General features: G+C 42.6%; 1 long non-coding RNA gene across 2 annotated transcripts; it reads left to right on the top strand.

The window, feature by feature from the left end:
- The first annotated feature begins 621 nt into the window (after positions 1-621).
- LOC125555603 lies at positions 622-1,652 on the top strand. Of its 2 annotated transcripts, XR_007304771.1 has the most exons (3): positions 622-1,033; positions 1,127-1,214; positions 1,301-1,652. It is a non-coding gene; the product is annotated as an uncharacterized LOC125555603 (long non-coding RNA). The 2 variants fall into 2 exon arrangements; XR_007304770.1 differs by having other exon boundaries at positions 1,127-1,652.
- The last annotated feature ends 16,753 nt before the right edge of the window (positions 1,653-18,405 follow it).

Here is an 18,405-nt window from a genome sequence, read left to right as displayed (position 1 = left end):
GAGATTAAGAAAAGCAAAAAAAAAAAAAAAAAAAAAAAAAAAAAAAAAAAAGGAGAGTAGAAGAAACCACACAGAAAAGCATAGAGTCAGGGGGCAGCATCATCTCGTCCTCCATTAGTAGTAATTTTTCTCGGACACAAATCTTATTTCTCATACGCCATTGACAAGACAAACTTGCTTGGAGTTTTGGCTCCAGGGAGCATATACTCCCTGGTGAACAGTAAATAGAAAACAAAATCCTGAAGATGGATCTTGTTTTGTAAACACAATAAATTTTCAAAATCCTGAAGTTTTTCTGTAGACCTTCATGTTAGTGTAACAAGCGTGCTTGCCAATTATTTCGGTCTACTCCTTGCTCTTGCTTTGGTGTCATCACTCTACTTCTCTCCATACAGTTTCACCCTGACATGAAAAGCTAGTTCTTATTATCCATGTCATTTGTTTTTGTATGCATTGGTAACACTCATATGTATATATGTGCTCCTCAAATATTTGGATTTTGAACCACCAGACCATTCAAATAAATGCATGGACTCTTACCTAGATATAAATAAATGGCAGGGATAGTTGCATCAGTACATGCTCGAGGAACACTATGTTTGACCACGAAGATAGGTTTGTGCCAAGTACTGATTTGTGATTTGTGACAAGTACTGATTTGTGACAAGTATATATACAAACTGAAGATAGTTCCATCAGTATATATAAAAACTGAAGATAGTCAACTAAGTGCATATAAGTGCATACTGGATTCCATATCAATTATGTACCACAGTTATTTTAACAAGCTCTTGATAATTAAAAAAAAGGAACACTATGGAGCATGTACTCCCTCTGTTCCAAATTACTCGTCGCAGAAATTGATGTATCTAGAACTAAAATACATCTAGATACATCCATACATGCGACAAGTAATTCGGAACGGAGGGAGTATATAGCAAATTATCCTCTCTGAGCCATGTTCTTGGTACAGATTACTTCGGTAGAACGTCAGATAAATTATAGCCGGGGTTAGGATACCTCTCGAGAAGCAGTAAGTTTTCGAAAGGGTTGAATGTATACATATGTCAAGCCTTGCTATGCATTGGTTGTATACTTAAAGCAGTTGAGTACTTACTTTGAACAGGTATATGCCTCGCTAGCACACAAGAACAGTCAGTTCCATGTATGAATCGGACGAACAGTTGGGGCTATGTCACACCACCAATCGAACAGTTGTATAGTTAACCCAGTCTCTTCCCGCATTAGTTTAACCAGAAGTGAACTGTGTACAGGTTACTAACCTGTGTCTCGCTCGCAGCCGCGCCAGGACCCTTGTCTCGCTCGCAGCCGCGCCGGCACCGTGGATCGCTGGAAGCCAGGCCGGCACCCGTGTCTAGCTGGCAGCCGCGCCCGGCACCGGGGGCAAAGTTTGAAGAAACAGGCCTCGCACACCTGATCCGACGGCAAACTTTGAAGAAACAGTTCAAATCCACATGATCCGAACGCAAACCAGGAAGCATGGAGAATCAGGCCTTGCTCGCCCCGCTCGGAAGATAGGATTTGGAAATTGTTTGTTGTATATGGAAAGAGCAAAAATATTAGATTAAACTGTTGTTTATGGAAGCTTCTCGTGACGGAATTTTCCGATATGGTTCCATATGATTTGATTTGATTGGTGTCATAAATTGAAGGGAAGGACGGAAGGTTTGTTGTTTTATATGGAAGGGGGATGGAACGTTTGGCTTGGTTCTTGTGATGCATGAAAGAAAACCGATCATGGTTTTCGGTGGGAAGAAAAAAATCGGTGGGGGGAGGGATCGCCTGGTGGGGAGATCGATGGGACGGTGGGAACGAACGAAGCGAACGAACGACTTACGTACTGAGACATTAGGAGTAGAGATCAGGTTGAAAAATAGTCCTCCATGGTCACGCATTGTTGCCAGAAAACTCAATTTTGAAACAGATGAGCAATAGACCAAAGTGGCAATGGCGGCGTGATTACCAATTGGCTTTTAGCTGAGCAAGGAGACAATGTCGTTCTACTCCAACAAATCGTTTTTCCTACACATCCAAGCACGTGAGATGAAAATTGCAAGTTGATTTGAAAGCCAGGAGGTACGATTCTCGACAGTACTCTCATCACTTGGCAGTTCTTATTTTTCAATATAGGTGGACTGTGTTGGTAAAACAGTTTACATGCACGCTACCAACAGTTTACATGCACGCGCAGGTGTGTCCGACATCCATTGCTAGCTGTGTGATGGACGAGGTGAAGGCAACTAATTAATCCATGCTTCTTTCGTGTGTTATTTTCGAATTTGTTGAAACCTATTAGATTTGGTTTTATTCTAGGTATCAAAAGAAGTAAGATATGGCAAGAATTTTTGACTTTTATTTGAAACATAGCATTCTCGATACATTAAAAAAGTATGAAAAAGAATAGCATGCAAAATTTAAGTGTTTTACACATCTCCATGCAGATGGTCATTCCTAGCTTACTCCCCACCTGAGAAATATTACAAATTATCACTCCATAGGGCCGCTTCTATACTAATGTCCGATCATTCACCAGATGCCCTAAATACACATGATGTCACCTAGAGTATTTCTTCCACCGCTAATTAAACAAAGATTCATGTCTAGAAAAACATATCTCCCTTTACGTTCCAGCCAATTTGTGCAACCAATGCAATCGTACCTAGCCATCTCTCTGATCCCACCCTACGTGACCTTGCAATGATCCCACTGCATGTACATCTTCCTCCAATCTTCCTTTTGTGCTTTCGGCTGTCGCAACAGCTGTGAATAAGCGGGGAAACAATCTTCCGTCTTCCACTGCCTTGGCCTGTGGTTGCCTCCCCACTCTTCTTCTAGCCACTACTGTTGGTACAGATCGACCAGCACCATCTCTATCACGATCCTGCCTCCGTTGCCTATATTCTTGGATCCTTCAGGCTGTTTCATATGTCCACTATCACGCAAAGCAGGCTGTATATGATCTTCTTTGAAACCATATTGTACATCATCTTCTTCCACCCAACTTTCTGCAACAAGATATTGTAAAATTCACTCTTCTTTCTCTTAGCTATTTATTTTTTTCTGCAGTTTGTAAGTGCTAATTGATGCACGTGGTGGTTTTAGGAGAGAAAACCTGCTACAATTAGGTTTTGTTGAATCTCCCGATTGAATTTTCTGTTGTTATGCATCCTTCATCGCGTACACATGATAATTAGTTCTCTCACAGGCAAGCAGAAAGGAGCACACGAGTTGTGTGCCCATACTTGCAGGTAATGTTCTGATTTTTTGTTTAATGGGTTTATTTCGAATGTGTTTGCAGTAATATGATTTGATTTTTATTGTAGATTTACAGTTTGATGCGTTTTTCTCAGGAGCGGAGTTGTTCAGGTAGTTTTTGAGGCCTCGATCCACTACTAGCAGGTACCATTTGAGCTTTGCTTGGGTTCCCATTTAATAGTAACTTCAACTTTTGGACTTCTTTGATTATGTAATAAACCTAATGATATTAAACTAGCAAACATGCCCGCGCGTTGCAACGGGTGAAAATCAATATCACATGCCCCAGCCATTTTGTCGTTTATTGTGTTCCCCACACTTGCCCGCGGTAGTTGTGATGTCTAGGTGATCGGAATGCACAAAAATGCTGTCAATCCCAAAATGACGAGCTGATCTAGCACATAACACAGTATTAATGTAGGCTAGCATTGCCTGGCAAGCTCATGTGGAATTAGTGACCACACATGGATATAATTAATAGCTAACGACCATCATATGACAAGATTAAAAATGTCACTCTAAGACGGGATCCAATGCAAGAGTGTTTAGAATCCTAGGGAAATTAACATGCAAAACCATCTGGGGCTAGCAGCTACATATATTTGTTTTTTAGCGTCCGACTCTAGGTTATTTGTGGACGCCGGGAAAATAGCAGAGACGATGCAACAATTGCCAGGATTTTAAACCTTGTGCCCGCATTGTATGTGCCCTAACCAAGTTTCAGGTGGCAAAATTACTTTTAATTTTCTGAAAGAACCTGAGATGGCTTCCCTGAACTCTGCTTGATCACCTACATTCATATCGTAGGGGGCCTCCAAAAGCTCACAAGCAAAAGAGCAACCGGGGTTAGGAGACATATGTTTGTTCTGTTGTGGACATCTCATTGTGGAGACGAAGAAGCTCCTCGATCTACATGGGTATGTTCCATTGAAAAATTGATCGTAATAAAAATAGAGTTGCTCATAGTCTAGCTAATATTGGTCGTTCCGGAGGTAGCATCACTTGTTAGCTGGGTCAGGTTCCAAACAGTGTATTTGAGTTTGTATTAGCATACTGTTATTGAGGCATAAATTCATATTTTCTCGCAAAAAAATATGTTTGCTGCTAATTGGTGGAGCCAAGCAGCTGGTCGACACAACCGACGATTGCACTGACAGTGGTAGTGATGACTTCAAGAGGACGTCTAGAAAAAAACATTCAGACATAAGAGCAAACACTTGGCATACAGGGAGATATAAAGAGAGATCATTTCTACCCTCTTGCCTAGAATTTATGAGACAAGGCCGCAAAAAAAGATCCTAAATAAGCTACAGTAATTATAGCACACTACTGAATCCAAAGTTTGTTACTCCTGTGGACATGGTGCTCTCTACAAACTGGCTGTAGCAGTTTTTTTTAATGACATTGTTGTGTTCATATATAAGCCATCACTCATGCGATTATTGTTAACAAGGTCAGCAAAGGTACACCTTTTCTATTCATTGACATAATCCCCGTTTAATTAGCAGAAGTTGATTCCCATGCGTCCGTAATTTATTTACTCGCCTTCCACTTTTGTCACGCATGCAATGTTGTTAATTATTCTCGCGGTTAATTCTTCCGTAATTTGCTCGCCTTCCACTTCTCTCACCCATGCAACGAAATTAAATCTCCGCAATTTACTCACCTTCCACTTGTGCCACTCATGCAACGCAATTAATGGTCCTCACCCATCTCTTCATTCAAATTAGAGGTGGCTTGCAGATTTAAAATTAAAGACGAATATAAACTGGTGCAATAGGTTGTAACAGAGCGAGGTGGGACTATTAAATAAATAAATGAACCCTTTCTCCTTTACGCATTGACGACTTGGCTCAATGGAACGACTCTTATGATTTTGCAAGCCAGGTCGCGAGTTCGATTCCCTCATTGGCAATTTTTATTTTTAATTGCCATGGCCGCCACTACTGTCGGGCCGTGGCAGGCTAAGGCCCAGGTGCACGACGTAGCACCACAAAATTTGTTTCGTTAAATTTGATGGACGGATGAAAAAATAGTACCACCTCGGATAGAAGAAAAATCTCCAAAAATACTATGGGTGAACGGATGAAAAAATCAACGAAACACACCTTGCTTTAATGTTCTTTCAATTTTACGCTCTTTCAATTTTGTAGTGTTCTGATCCAAGCCAAAATGATGCTATGTTCTGATGTAATTATTTTCGATAGTGTTGTTTGCAGATATGAAGTCTCTTTGCATTTGAAGGGCCAGGAAGGTAGCACCTTGGGCAGTATTTATCCGAAGCAACAAGGGGGGTCAAGAAATTATGCTCAAGTTAAAACCTCATATGTGAGTTGATTTTTGTATGGGTTATTTATTCTGTTGTATAGACCTTGGACGACCTTAGAGTAAGAGCTGCTATGTAATTGAAATCTGATCCACTAACACAATGAAACTTCCATGAAAATTTATCTGTACAGATTAATTCCATGATATTAAATTGTATGTTGTTGTTGTTTTTACTTATGTTATACATACATGTGCGAGTTCACTAGAGATGAATTGTGAATAGATAAAGTAAGTAGGGTATGATCTAATTATTTGTGACATCATATTCAAGAACCAGTGTATTTCTCTACATGGATGAGATGATTATGAAACATTATGAATTTTGTCAAGATTATTTATATCATATTTATCTCATATGTTTCTTCTACTTGACACACTTAATGCTTACACGGGGACACATCTATAGTTTCGACTATCTTTTAAGGAGATGCATGCTTGCTTGCATTTGATGCAACAATTCATTCATGGTAGCTCTTATTTCTTTTCTGTTTCAGCATTGGTAAATTAAATTAGTAGACAAAAATATAAGATATTTGTCTATATAGATGGTGATACGTGAAATTAATATTTTTTAGTGTATGATGTTTCTTTGCAATTATTTTTTATGACAATCGATATTTTTGGACTATCTATATATCATATAATGGATCATGAAGTATATTTTCATAATCATCACCATGATCTCTTTGCCGAGTACTTTATAATTAAACCTACTATTAGTAGACTTCTGAAATCTGAGGTACAAAGAAATCATTGAGTGGAATCTCAAATAAGGGATTTCAATTGGAAATAACTAGCCCGTGCGGATGCACGGGTTCACGACTAGTATACTTAGTCTAACACCCTCCCTCAATCTTAACTATGTCCTGAAACACTCAGAAGGTTAAGATTGCGTCGACATCCTTCAAAAGAAGGAAAGGGCAAGGGTTTAGTGAAAATATCAGCAAGCTGATCCTTAGAAGGAACAAACTTGATCTGAAGAAGCTTCTGAGCAACACGTTCCCTCACAAAGTGATAGTCAACTTCAATGTGCTTCGTTCGGGCATGCAACACTAGACTGGATCAAAGATATGTAGCACCGATGTTATTGTTGGAAATATGCCCTAGAGGCAATAATAAATTAGTTGTTATTATTATATTTCCTTGTTCATGATAATCGTTTATTATCCATGCTAGAATTGTATTGATAGGAAACTCAGATACATGTGTGGATACATAGACAACACCATGTCCCTAGTAAGCCTCTAGTTGACTAGCTCGTTGATCAACAGATGGTTACGGTTTCCTGACCATGGACATTGGATGTCGTTGATAACGGGACCACATCATTAGGAGAATGATGTGATGGACAAGACCCAATCCTAAGCATAGCACTAGATCGTGTAGTTCGTATGCTAAAGCTTTTCTAATGTCAAGTATCATTTCCTTAGACCATGAGATTGTGCAACTCCCGGATACCGTAGGAGTGCTTTGGGTGTGCCAAACGTCACAACGTAACTGGGTGGCTATAAAGGTACACTACGGGTATCTCCGAAAGTGTCTGTTGGGTTGGCACGAATCGAGAATGGGATTTGTCACTCCGTGTAAACGGAGAGGTATCTCTGGGCCCACTCGGTAGGACATCATCATAATGTGCATAATGTGATCAAGGAGTTGATCACGGGATGATGTGTTATGAAACGAGTAAAGATACTTGCCGGTAACGAGATTGAACAAGGTATCGGGATACCGACGATCGAATCTCGGGCAAGTATCGTACCGCTAGACAAAGGGAATTGTATACGGGATTGATTAAGTCCTTGACATCGTGGTTCATCCGATGAGATCATCGTGGAACATGTGGGAGCCAACATGGGTATCCAGATCCCGCTGTTGGTTATTGACCGGAGAGTCATCTCGGTCATGTCTGCATGTCTCCCGAACCCGTAGGGTCTACACACTTAAGGTTCGGTGACGCTAGGGTTATAGAGATATTAGTATGCGGTAACCCGAAAGTTATTCGGAGTCCCGGATGAGATCCCGGACGTCACGAGGAGTTCCGGAATGGTCCGGAGGTAAAGAATTATATATAGGAAGTGCTGTTTCGGCCATCGGGACAAGTTTCGGGGTCACCGGTATTGTACCGGGACCACCGGAAGGGTCCCGGGGGTCCACCGGGTGGGGCCACCTGCCCCGGGGGGCCACATGGGCTGTAGGGGGTGCGCCTTGGCCTACATGGGCCAAGGGCACCAGCCCCTAGAGGCCCATGCGCCAAAGGGACAAGAGGAGGGGAGAGTCCTAAAGGGGGAAGGCACCTCCGAGGTGCCTTGGGGAGGATGGACTCCTCCCCCCCTTGGCCGCACCCTTCCTTGGAGGAAGGGGCAAGGCTGCGCCCTCCCCCTCTCCCTTGGCCCTATATATAGTGGGGGGAAGGGAGGGCAACCACACCTAAGCCCTGGCGCCTCCCTCTCCCTCCCATGACACATCTACCTCCTCCCGCAGCGCTTGGCGAAGCCCTGTTGGAATCTCGCTACTTCCACCACCACGTCGTCGTGTTGTTGGATCTCCATCACCCTCTCCTCCCCCCTTGCTGGATCAAGAAGGAGGAGACGTCGCTGCTCCGTACGTGTGTTGAACGCGGAGGTGCCGTCCGTTCGGCGCTAGGATCATCGGTGATTTGGATCACGACGAGTACGACTCCATCAACCCCGTTCTCTTGAATGCTTCCGCACGCGATCTACAAGGGTATGTAGATCCACTCCTCCCTCTTTGCTAGATGACTCCATAGATTGATCTTGGTGACACGTAGGAAAATTTTGAATTATTGCTACGTTCCCCAACAGTGGCATCATGAGCTAGGTCTATGCGTAGTTTCTATGCACGAGTAGAACACAAAGTAGTTGTGGGCGTTGATTTTGTTCAATATGCTTGCCGTTACTAGTCTTATCTTGATTCGGCGGCATCGTGGGATGAAGCGGCCCGGACCAACCTTACACGTATGCTTACGTGAGACCGGTTCCACCGACTGACATGCACTAGTTGCATTAGGTGGCTGGCGGGTGTCTGTCTCTCCCACTTTAGTCGGATCAGATTCGATGAAAAGGGTCCTTATGAAGGGTAAATAGCAATTGGCATATCACGTTGTGGTTTTTGCGTAGGTAAGAAACGTTCTTGCTAGAAACCCATAGCAGCCACGTAAAACATGCAAACAACAATTAGAGGACGTCTAACTTGTTTTTGCAGGGTATGCTATGTGATGTGATATGGCCAAAGGATGTGATGTATGAGATTGATCATGTTCTTGTAATAGGAATCACAACTTGCATGTCGATGAGTATGACAACCGGCAGGAGCCATAGGAGTTGTCTTAATTTATTTATGACCTGCGTGTCAACATAAACGTCATGTAATTACTTTACTTTATTGCTAACCGTTAGCTGTAGTAGTAGAAGTAATAGTTGGCGAGACAACTTCATGAAGACATGATGATGGAGATCATGGTGTCATGCCGGTGACAAGATGATCATGGAGCCCCAAGATGGAGATCAAAGGAGCTATATGATATTGGCCATATCAAGTCACTATTTGATTGCATGTGATGTTTATCATGTTTTTGCATCTTGTTTACTTAGAACGACGGTAGTAAATAAGATGATCCCTCATTAAAATTTCAAGAAAGTGTTTCCCCTAACTGTGCACCGTTGCGACAGTTCGTTGTTTCGAAGCACCACGTGATGATCGGGTGTGATAGATTCTAACGTTCACATACAACGGGTGTAAGACAGATTTACACACGCAAAACACTTAGGTTGACTTGACGAGCCTAGCATGTGTACAGACATGGCCTCGGAACACAGAAGACCGAAAGGTCGAGCATGAGTCGTATGGTAGATACGATTAGCATGAAGATGTTCACCGATGTTGACTAGTCCGTCTCACGTGATGATCGGACACGGCCTAGTTGACTCGGATCATGTAATCACTTAGATGACTAGAGGGATGTCTATCTGAGTGGGAGTTCACAAGATGAACTTAATTATCCTAAACATAGTCAAAAGGTCTTCGCAAATTATGTCGTAGCTCGCGCTTCAGTTCTACTGTTTAGATATGTTCCTAGAGAAAAATTAGTTGATAGTAGCATTTATGCAGACAGTAGAAGGCTTATGTCCTTAATGCACCGCTCAGTGTGCTGAACCTCGAACGCAGTCTGTGGATGTTGCGAACATCTGACATACACATTTTGATAACTACGTGATAGTTCAGTTAAATGGCTTAGAGTTGAGGCACCGAAGACGTTTTGAAACGTCGCGAAACATATGAGATGTTTCGAGGGCTGAAATTGGGATTTCAGGCTCGTGCCCACGTCAAGAGGTATAAGACCTCCGACGATTTTCTTAGCCTGCAAACTAAGGAAGAAAAGCTCAATTGTTGAACTTGTGCTCAGATTGTCTGAGTACAACAATCGCTTGAATCGAGTGGGAGTTGATATTCCAGATGAGATAGTGATATTTCTCCGAAGTCATTACCACCAAGCTGCTAGAGCTTCGTGATGAACTATAATATATCAGGGATATATATGATGATCCTTGAGATATTCACGATGTTTGACACCACAAAAGTAGAAATCAAGAAAGAGCATCAATTGTTGATGGTTGGTGAAACCACTAGTTTCAAGAAGGGCAAGGGCAAGAAAGGGATACTTCATGGAACAACAAATCAGTTGCTGTTCTAGTGAAGAAACCCAAAGTTGAACCCAAGCCCGAGACTAAGTGCTTCTGTAATAAGGGGAACAGTCACTGAAGCAGAACTACCCTAGATACTTGGTAGAAGAGGAGGCTGGCAAGGTCGATAGAAGTATATTGGATATACATTGTGTTAATGTGTACTTTACTAGTACTCCTAGTAGCACCAGGGTATTAGATACCGGTTCGGTTGCTAAGTGTTAGTAACTCGAAACAAAAAGCTACGGAATAAACGGAGACTAGCTAAAGGTGAGCTAACGATATGTGTTGGAAGTGTTTCCAATGTTGATATGATCAAATATCGTACGCTCCCTCTACCATCGAGATTGGTGTTTGCGTTGAGCATAGACATGATTGGATTATGTCTATCGCGATACGGTTATTAATTTAAGGAGAATAATGGTTACTCTGTTTATTTGAATAATACCTTCAATGGTCTTGCACCTAAAATGAATGGTTCATTGAATCTCGATCATAGTGATACACATGTTCATGCCAAAAGATATAAGATAGTAATGATAGTACCACCTACTTGTGGCACTGCCACGTAAGTCATATCGGTATAAAACGCATGAAGAAGTTCCATGTTGATGGATCTTTGGGCTCACTCATTTTTGAAAAGTTTGAGGCATGCGAACCATGTCTATTGGTGTATATGCATGAAGAAACTCCATGCAAACGGAGCGTTTGGACTCACTTGATTTTGAATCACTTGAGACATGCAAATCATACCACATGGGCAAGATGACTGAAAACCTCGGTTTCAGTAAAATGGAACTAGAAAGCAACTTGTTGGAAGTAATACATTTTGATGTGTGCAGTCCAATGAGTGCTGAGGCATGTAGTGGATATCATTATGTTCTTCACAGATGATTTGAGTAGATGTTGAGTATATTTACTTGATGAATCACGAGTCTGAATTATTGAAAGGTTCAAGTAATTTCAGGGTGAAGTTGAAAGATCGTCGTGACAAGAGGATAAAATATCTATGATATGATCATAGAGATGAATATCTGAATTATGAGTTTGGCACAGAATTAAGACATTGTGGAAATTGTTTCACAACTAATACAGCCTGGAACACCATAGTGTGATGGTGTGTCCGAACATCATAACTGCACCCTATTGGATATGATGCATACCATGATGTCTCTTATCAAATTACCATGATAGTTTATGGGTTAGGCATTAGAGACAACCACATTCACTTTAAATAAGGCACCACGTAATTCCGATGAGATGACACCGTATGAACTATGGTTTAGAGAAACCTAAGCTGTCATTTCTTAAAAGTTTGGGGCTGCGACGCTTATGTGAAAAAGTTTCAGGCCGATAAGCTCGAACCCAAAGCGGATAAATACATCTTCATAGGACACCCAAAACAGTTGGGTATACCTCCTGTCTCAGATTCGAAAGCACTAAGGGATTGTTTCTAGAATCGGGTCCTTTCTCGAGGAAAAGTTTCTCTCGAAAGAATTGAGTGGGAGGATGGTGGAGACTTGATGAGGTTATTGAACCGTCTCTTCAACTAGTGTGTGGCAGGGCACAGGAAGTTGTTCCTGTGACACCTACACCAATTGCAGTGGAAGCTTATGATAGTGATCATGAAACTTTAGATCAAGTCACTACCAAACCTCGTGGGATGACAAGGATGCGTACTACTTCAGAGTGGTACGTGATCCTGTCTTGGAAGTCATGTTGCTAGACAACAATGAACCTACGAGCCATGGAGAAGCGATGGTGGGCCCGGATTCCGATAAATGGCTCGAGGCCATATAATCCGAGAGAGGATCCATATATGAAAACAAAGTGTAGACTTTGGAAGAACTACTTGATGGTCGTAAGGCTGTTAGGTACATATGGATTTTAAAAGGAAGACGGACAATGATGGTAAGTATCACCATTAAGAAGGCTCGACTTGTCTTTAAGATGTTTTCCGACAAGTTCAAGGAGTTGACTACGATGAGACTTTCTCACTCGTAGCGATGCTAAGAGTCTGTTGGAATTATATTAGCGATTACTGTATTATTTATGAAATCTTGCAGATAGGATGTCAAAACATTGTTTCCTCGACGATTTTCTTGAGGAAAGGTTGTATGTGATACAACCGGAAGGTTTTGTCAATCCTGAAAGATGCTAATAAGTATGCAAAGCTCCAGCAATCCTTCTAAGGACTGGAGTAAGCATCTCGGAGTTGGAATGTACGCTTTGATGAGATGATCAAAGATTTTGGGTTTATACAAAGTTTATGAGAAACTTGTATTTCCAAAGAAGTGAGTGGGAGCACTATAGAATTTCTGTTGAGTATATGTTGTTGACATATTGTTGATCAGAAATGACGTAGAATTTCTAGAAAGCATATAGGGTTATTTGGAAAGTGTTGTTCAATGGAAAGCCTGGATTAAGCTACTTGAACATTGAGCACCAAGATGTATAAGGATAGATCAAAATGCTTAATGGTACATTCAAATGAGCACATACCTTGACATGATCTTGAAGGTGTTCAAGATGGATCAGTCAAAGAAGGAGTTCTTGCCTGAGTTGTAAGGTATGAAGTTAAGACTTAAAGCTCGACCACGGTAGAATAGAGAGAAAGGACGAAGGTCGTCCCCTATGCTTAAGACGTAGGCTCTACAGTATGCTATGCTGTGTACCGCACCTGAAGTGTGCCTTGCCATGAGTCAGTCAAGGGGTACAAGAGTGATCCAAGAATGGATCACAGGACAGCGGTCAAAGTTATCCTTAGTAACTAGTGGACTAAGGAATTTTCTCGATTATGGAGGTGGAAAAAGAGTTCGTCGTAAAGGGTTACGTCGATGCAAGATTAACACCTATCCGGATAGCTCTGAGTAGAGATACCGGATACGTATAGTGGAGCAACAATTTAGAATAACTCCAGGTAGAACAATTATTTGGAATAGCTCCAAATAGAACGTGGTAGCTGCATCTAGGAGATGACATAGAAATTTGCGAAGTACATACGGATCTGAATGTTGCAGACCCGTTGACAAAAACCTCTCTCACAAGCAACATGATCAAACCCAGAACTCTTTGAGTGTTAATCACATAGTGATGTGAACTAGATTATTGACTCTAGTAAACTCTTTGAATGTTGGTCACATGGCGATGTGACCTGTGAGTGTTAATCACATGACGATGTGAACTAGATTATTGACTCTAGTGCAAGTGGGAGACTGTTGGAAATATGCTCTAGAGGCAATAATAAATTAGTTATTATTATTATATTTCCTTGTTCATGATAATCGTTTATTATCCATGCTAGAATTGTATTGATAGGAAACTCAGATACATGTGTGGATACATAGACAACACCATGTCCCTAGTAAGCCTCTAGTTGACTAGCTCGTTGATCAACAGATGGTTACGGTTTCCTGACCATGGACATTGGATGTCGTTGATAATGGGATCACATCATTAGGAGAATGATGTGATGGACAAGACCCAATCCTAAGCATAGCACTAGATCATGTAGTTCGTATGCTAAAGTTTTTCTAATGTCAAGTATCATTTCCTTAGACCATGAGATTGTGCAACTCCCGTATACCGTAGGAGTGCTTTGGGTGTGCCAAACGTCACAACGTAACTGGGTGGCTATAAAGGTACACTACGGGTATCTCCGAAAGTGTCTGTTGGGTTGGCACGAATCGAGACTGGGATTTGTCACTCCGTGTAAACGGAGAGGTATCTCTGGGCCCACTCGGTAGGACATCATCATAATGTGCATAATGTGATCAAGGAGTTGATCACGGGATGATGTGTTATGAAATGAGTAAAGAGACTTGCCGGTAACGAGATTGAACAAGGTATCGGGATACCGACGATCGAATCTCGGGCAAGTATCGTACCACTAGACAAAGGGAATTGTATACGGGATTGATTAAGTCCTTGACATCGTGGTTCATCCGATGAGATCATCGTGGAACATGTGGGAGCCAACATGGGTATCCAGATCCTGCTGTTGGTTATTGACCGGAGAGTCATCTCGGTCATGTCTGCATGTCTCCCGAACCCGTAGGGTCTACACACTCACTAGTAGAAAAAGGGTTAATCGTGAAGCACATTAGTGCCGGTTTGTATTTGAGCCGGCACTAATGTATACATTAGTGCCGGTTCCAACGGCTAGCCGGGCCGCTTTCATTAGTACCGGTTCGTGGCGAACCTTTAGCACCGGTTCGTGCCACGAACCGGTACTAATGAGAGTGGTGGCAGGATGTTGTCAGACAGGCGCCCCTCCAGCCCCTTTAGTACCGGTTCTTGGCACAAACCGGTACTAAAGGTCGTCCTATATAAACCCTTCGTCCACCAGCACTCTGTTCTTCCCCCTTTCCCCTCTCCGGCCCTCTCCTCTATTCTTCCCTTCTTCCTCTCGAGTTCATCACAAAATTTGCCCAAAATTTGTCAAGATTTGAAGGCCCTCATCGATTCAAATGATCACAAAGGTTAGCAACTTTGTCCTTTCATCTCTCATTGCTAGATTAGCTCTTGCATTGGTTTATATAGTGATTAATTTGTGAGTTTAGTAATTTGGGAGGATATATATATATATGTGCTAGTATTTGATTTATATGCAATTTGAGGTCAAAAATAACACTTAGTTTGCATATGTAGGTGTGGTTTACTTAGTGCCTTCTAAATCTCCATCGTAGCCACCGTCGATCGCCCGCACCGTCCCGTCACCGGCACCACCTTGTGGTGAGCCTCTTGTTCACGAAATTTTATATAAAAATTGATGTGTGTGATTTGGATATATAGTTACTCGTATAATTATCTTACCCGTACGTTGTTTGTTATACATATAGTGCCATGGTTTTGATATCCGTCCCCGTCGGCCCTAGTCCTTGTTATGATTCGGATGTGGTATGTATATTCTCTTTTAAAACTAGTTGCATTTCGTGTTTATGACAAATTATGCCCATCAAGTTGACATAGAAATTTTTTCTAGGAGGTATCTGAACCTGAAATTCCAACCGACCCTATTGCCGAGAGGTTAAATTTAGTTGAAAGAGAAAACGAGTACTTGAAAGAAAAATTGAAAAGAATTGAGGGGGAGAAGATGGAATTGGAGTTGCATGTTGCTGATGTCGTCGATGATCACAAGATCAAGATGGAGAAAATGCGCTTGAAGATTAGAAAGATTAGAAAATATGCCATCGATAGTGAGGCTTGGTATCATTATGCTGTTGGATCCATTGTTACCTTAGTTGCGATCTTGATCGTATTTGTTGTTGCATTTAAATGCTGTAGCTAGAGAGTTATTTGTTTGTTGCATTTAAGTGTTGTATGAACTTTATGTATGAACTTGTATTAATTTGGTCTATTCGGTGTTGTGTAATGAAGATGAGCCGGCAATGGATGTACGATGACCGATGCTCTCCCCAGTTCGTTGAGGGCGTGCGTACTTTTCTGCTTGCGGCTGAGGCAAACAAGTGGGCAGATGGTTTTATGCCTTGTCCATGTGCTCGCTGTAAGAATGGTCACAATTACTCTACGTCAAGAACCATTCACGTCCACCTGTTTAAGACCGGTTTCATGCCCCATTATAATGTTTGGACCAAGCACGGAGAAAGAGGGGTTATGATGGAAGACAATGAAGAAGAAGAGGACGACGACTGCTATCCTGGCCATGGGTTCCCTGAATACGATGGTACAACAATGGGGGAGGAAGCCGAGCCGGTAATGCGGGAAGAAGCTGAGCCGGCAATGCGGGAAGAAGCTGAAGAAGAGGCATCAGATGAGCCCGTTGATGATCTAGGTCGGGCCATTGCCGATGCAAAGAGAAACTGCGCAAGTGATTTGGAGAAGAAGAAGTTGCAGCGCATGTTAGAGGATCACAAAAAATTGTTGTACCCGAATTGCGTAGGTGACAAGAAAAAGCTGGGCACCACACTGGAATTGCTGCAATGGAAGGCAGAGAATGGTGTATCTGACAAGGGATTTGGAAAGTTGCTGGTAATGATAAAGGATATGCTTCCAAAGGACAACGAATTGCCCGAGAGTACGTACGAAGCAAAGAAGGTTGTCTGCCCTCTAGGGTTAGAGGTGCAGAAGATACATGCATGCCCTAACGATTGCATCCTCTACCGCGGTGAGTACGAGGATTTGAACGCTTGCCCGGTATGTGGTGCATTGCGCTATAAGATCTGCCGCGATGACCCTGGTGATGTCGAGGGCCGGCGCCCCAGGAAGAAGATTCCTGCCAAGGTGATGTGGTATGCTCCTATAATACCACGGTTGAAACGTTTGTTCCAAAACAAAGAGCATGCCAAGGCGATGCAATGGCACAGAGAAGACCGTAAGAAAGACGGAAAGTTGAGAGTACCCGCTGACGGGTCGCAGTGGAGAAAAATCGAAAGAAAGTACGGGAAGGAGTTTGCAGATGACGCAAGGAGCGTATGGTTTGGTCTAAGCGCAGATGTCATTAATCCTTTTGGGGAGCAGAGCAGCAACCATAGCACCTGCCCTGTGACTCTATGTTTGTATAACCTTCCTCCTTGGTTGTGCATGAAGCGGAAGTTCATTATGATGCCAGTGCTCATCCAAGGCCCTAAGAAACCCGGCAACGACATTGATGTGTACCTAAGGCCATTAGTTGAAGAACTCTTACAACTGTGGAATGGAACAGGTGTACGTGCGTGGGATGAGCACATGGGGGAAGAATTTGACCTAAAGGCGTTGTTGTTCGTGACCATCAATGATTGGCCTGCTCTCAGTAACCTTTCAGGACAGACAAACAAGGGATACCGCGCATGCACGCACTGTTTCGACGATACCGACAGTATATATTTGGCTAATTGTAAGAAGAATGTGTACCTGGGACATCGTCGATTTCTTCCGAGCAGGCATCCCGTAAGAAAGAAAGGCAAGCATTTCAAAGGTGAGGCAGATCATTGGACGAAGCCTCGCCACCGTACTGGTGCTGATGTACATGATATGGTCAAGGATTTGAAGGTGGTCTTTGGAAAGGGTCCTGGTGGACAACCTGTTCCGAATGACGCTGACGGACGTGCACCCATGTGGAAGAAGAAATCTATATTTTGGGACCTGCCCTATTGGAAAGACCTCGAGGTCCGCTCCGCAATCGACGTGATGCACGTGACGAAGAATCTTTGTGTGACCCTGCTTGGCTTCTTGGGCGTGTATGGGAAGACAAAAGATACACCTGAGGCACGGGAGGACCAGCAACGTATGCACGGAAAAGACGGCATACATCAGGGTCATGCAAGCTACGCTCTTACCAAAGAAGAGAAGGAAATCTTCTTTGAATGCCTGCTCAGTATTAAGGTACCGTCTGGCTTCTCGTCGAATATAAAGGGAATAATAAACATGGCAGAGAAAAAGTTCCAGAACCTAAAGTCTCATGACTGCCACGTGATTATGACGCAACTGCTTCCGGTTGCATTGAGGGGGCTTCTACCGGAAAACGTTCGATTAGCCATTGTGAAGCTATGTGCATTTCTCAATGCAATCTCTCAAAAGGTAATCGATCCAGAAATCATACCAAGGTTACAGAATGATTTGGTGCAATGTCTTGTCAGTTTCGAGTTGGTGTTCCCACCATCCTTCTTCAACATCATGACGCACGTCCTAGTTCACCTATGCGAAGAGATTAACGTTTTGGGTCCTGTATTTCTACACAATATGTTCCCCTTTGAGAGGTTCATGGGAGTCTTAAAGAAATATGTTCATAACCGTGCTAGGCCAGAAGGAAGCATCTCCAAGGGCCATCAAAATGAGGAGGTCGTTGAGTTTTGTATTGACTTTATTCCTGACCTTAAGCCGATTGGTGTTCCTGAATCGCGGCATAAGGGCAGACTGGATGGAAAAGGCATGCTAGGAGGGGAACAAATAATATGTATGGACGGACATTCTCTCACTGAAGCACACTACACAGTTCTACAGAATTCTGCCTTGGTGGCTCCGTATATGGATGAACACAAGAATTTGCTACGCTCCAAACACCCGGAGCGGTCTGATGACTGGATTACACGTGAACAAACCAGGAGTTTCGCCAGCTGGTTGCAAGCACGTACCATGCATGACACCTCTATTGAAGATGACC

The sequence above is a fragment of the Triticum urartu genome, chromosome 5, assembly GCF_003073215.2.
Source record: "Triticum urartu cultivar G1812 chromosome 5, Tu2.1, whole genome shotgun sequence".
Classification (NCBI taxonomy): Eukaryota; Viridiplantae; Streptophyta; class Magnoliopsida; order Poales; family Poaceae; genus Triticum; species Triticum urartu.
The sequence above is the reverse complement of the archived record's forward strand: the minus strand, read 5'-3'. Positions and strand labels throughout refer to the sequence as shown.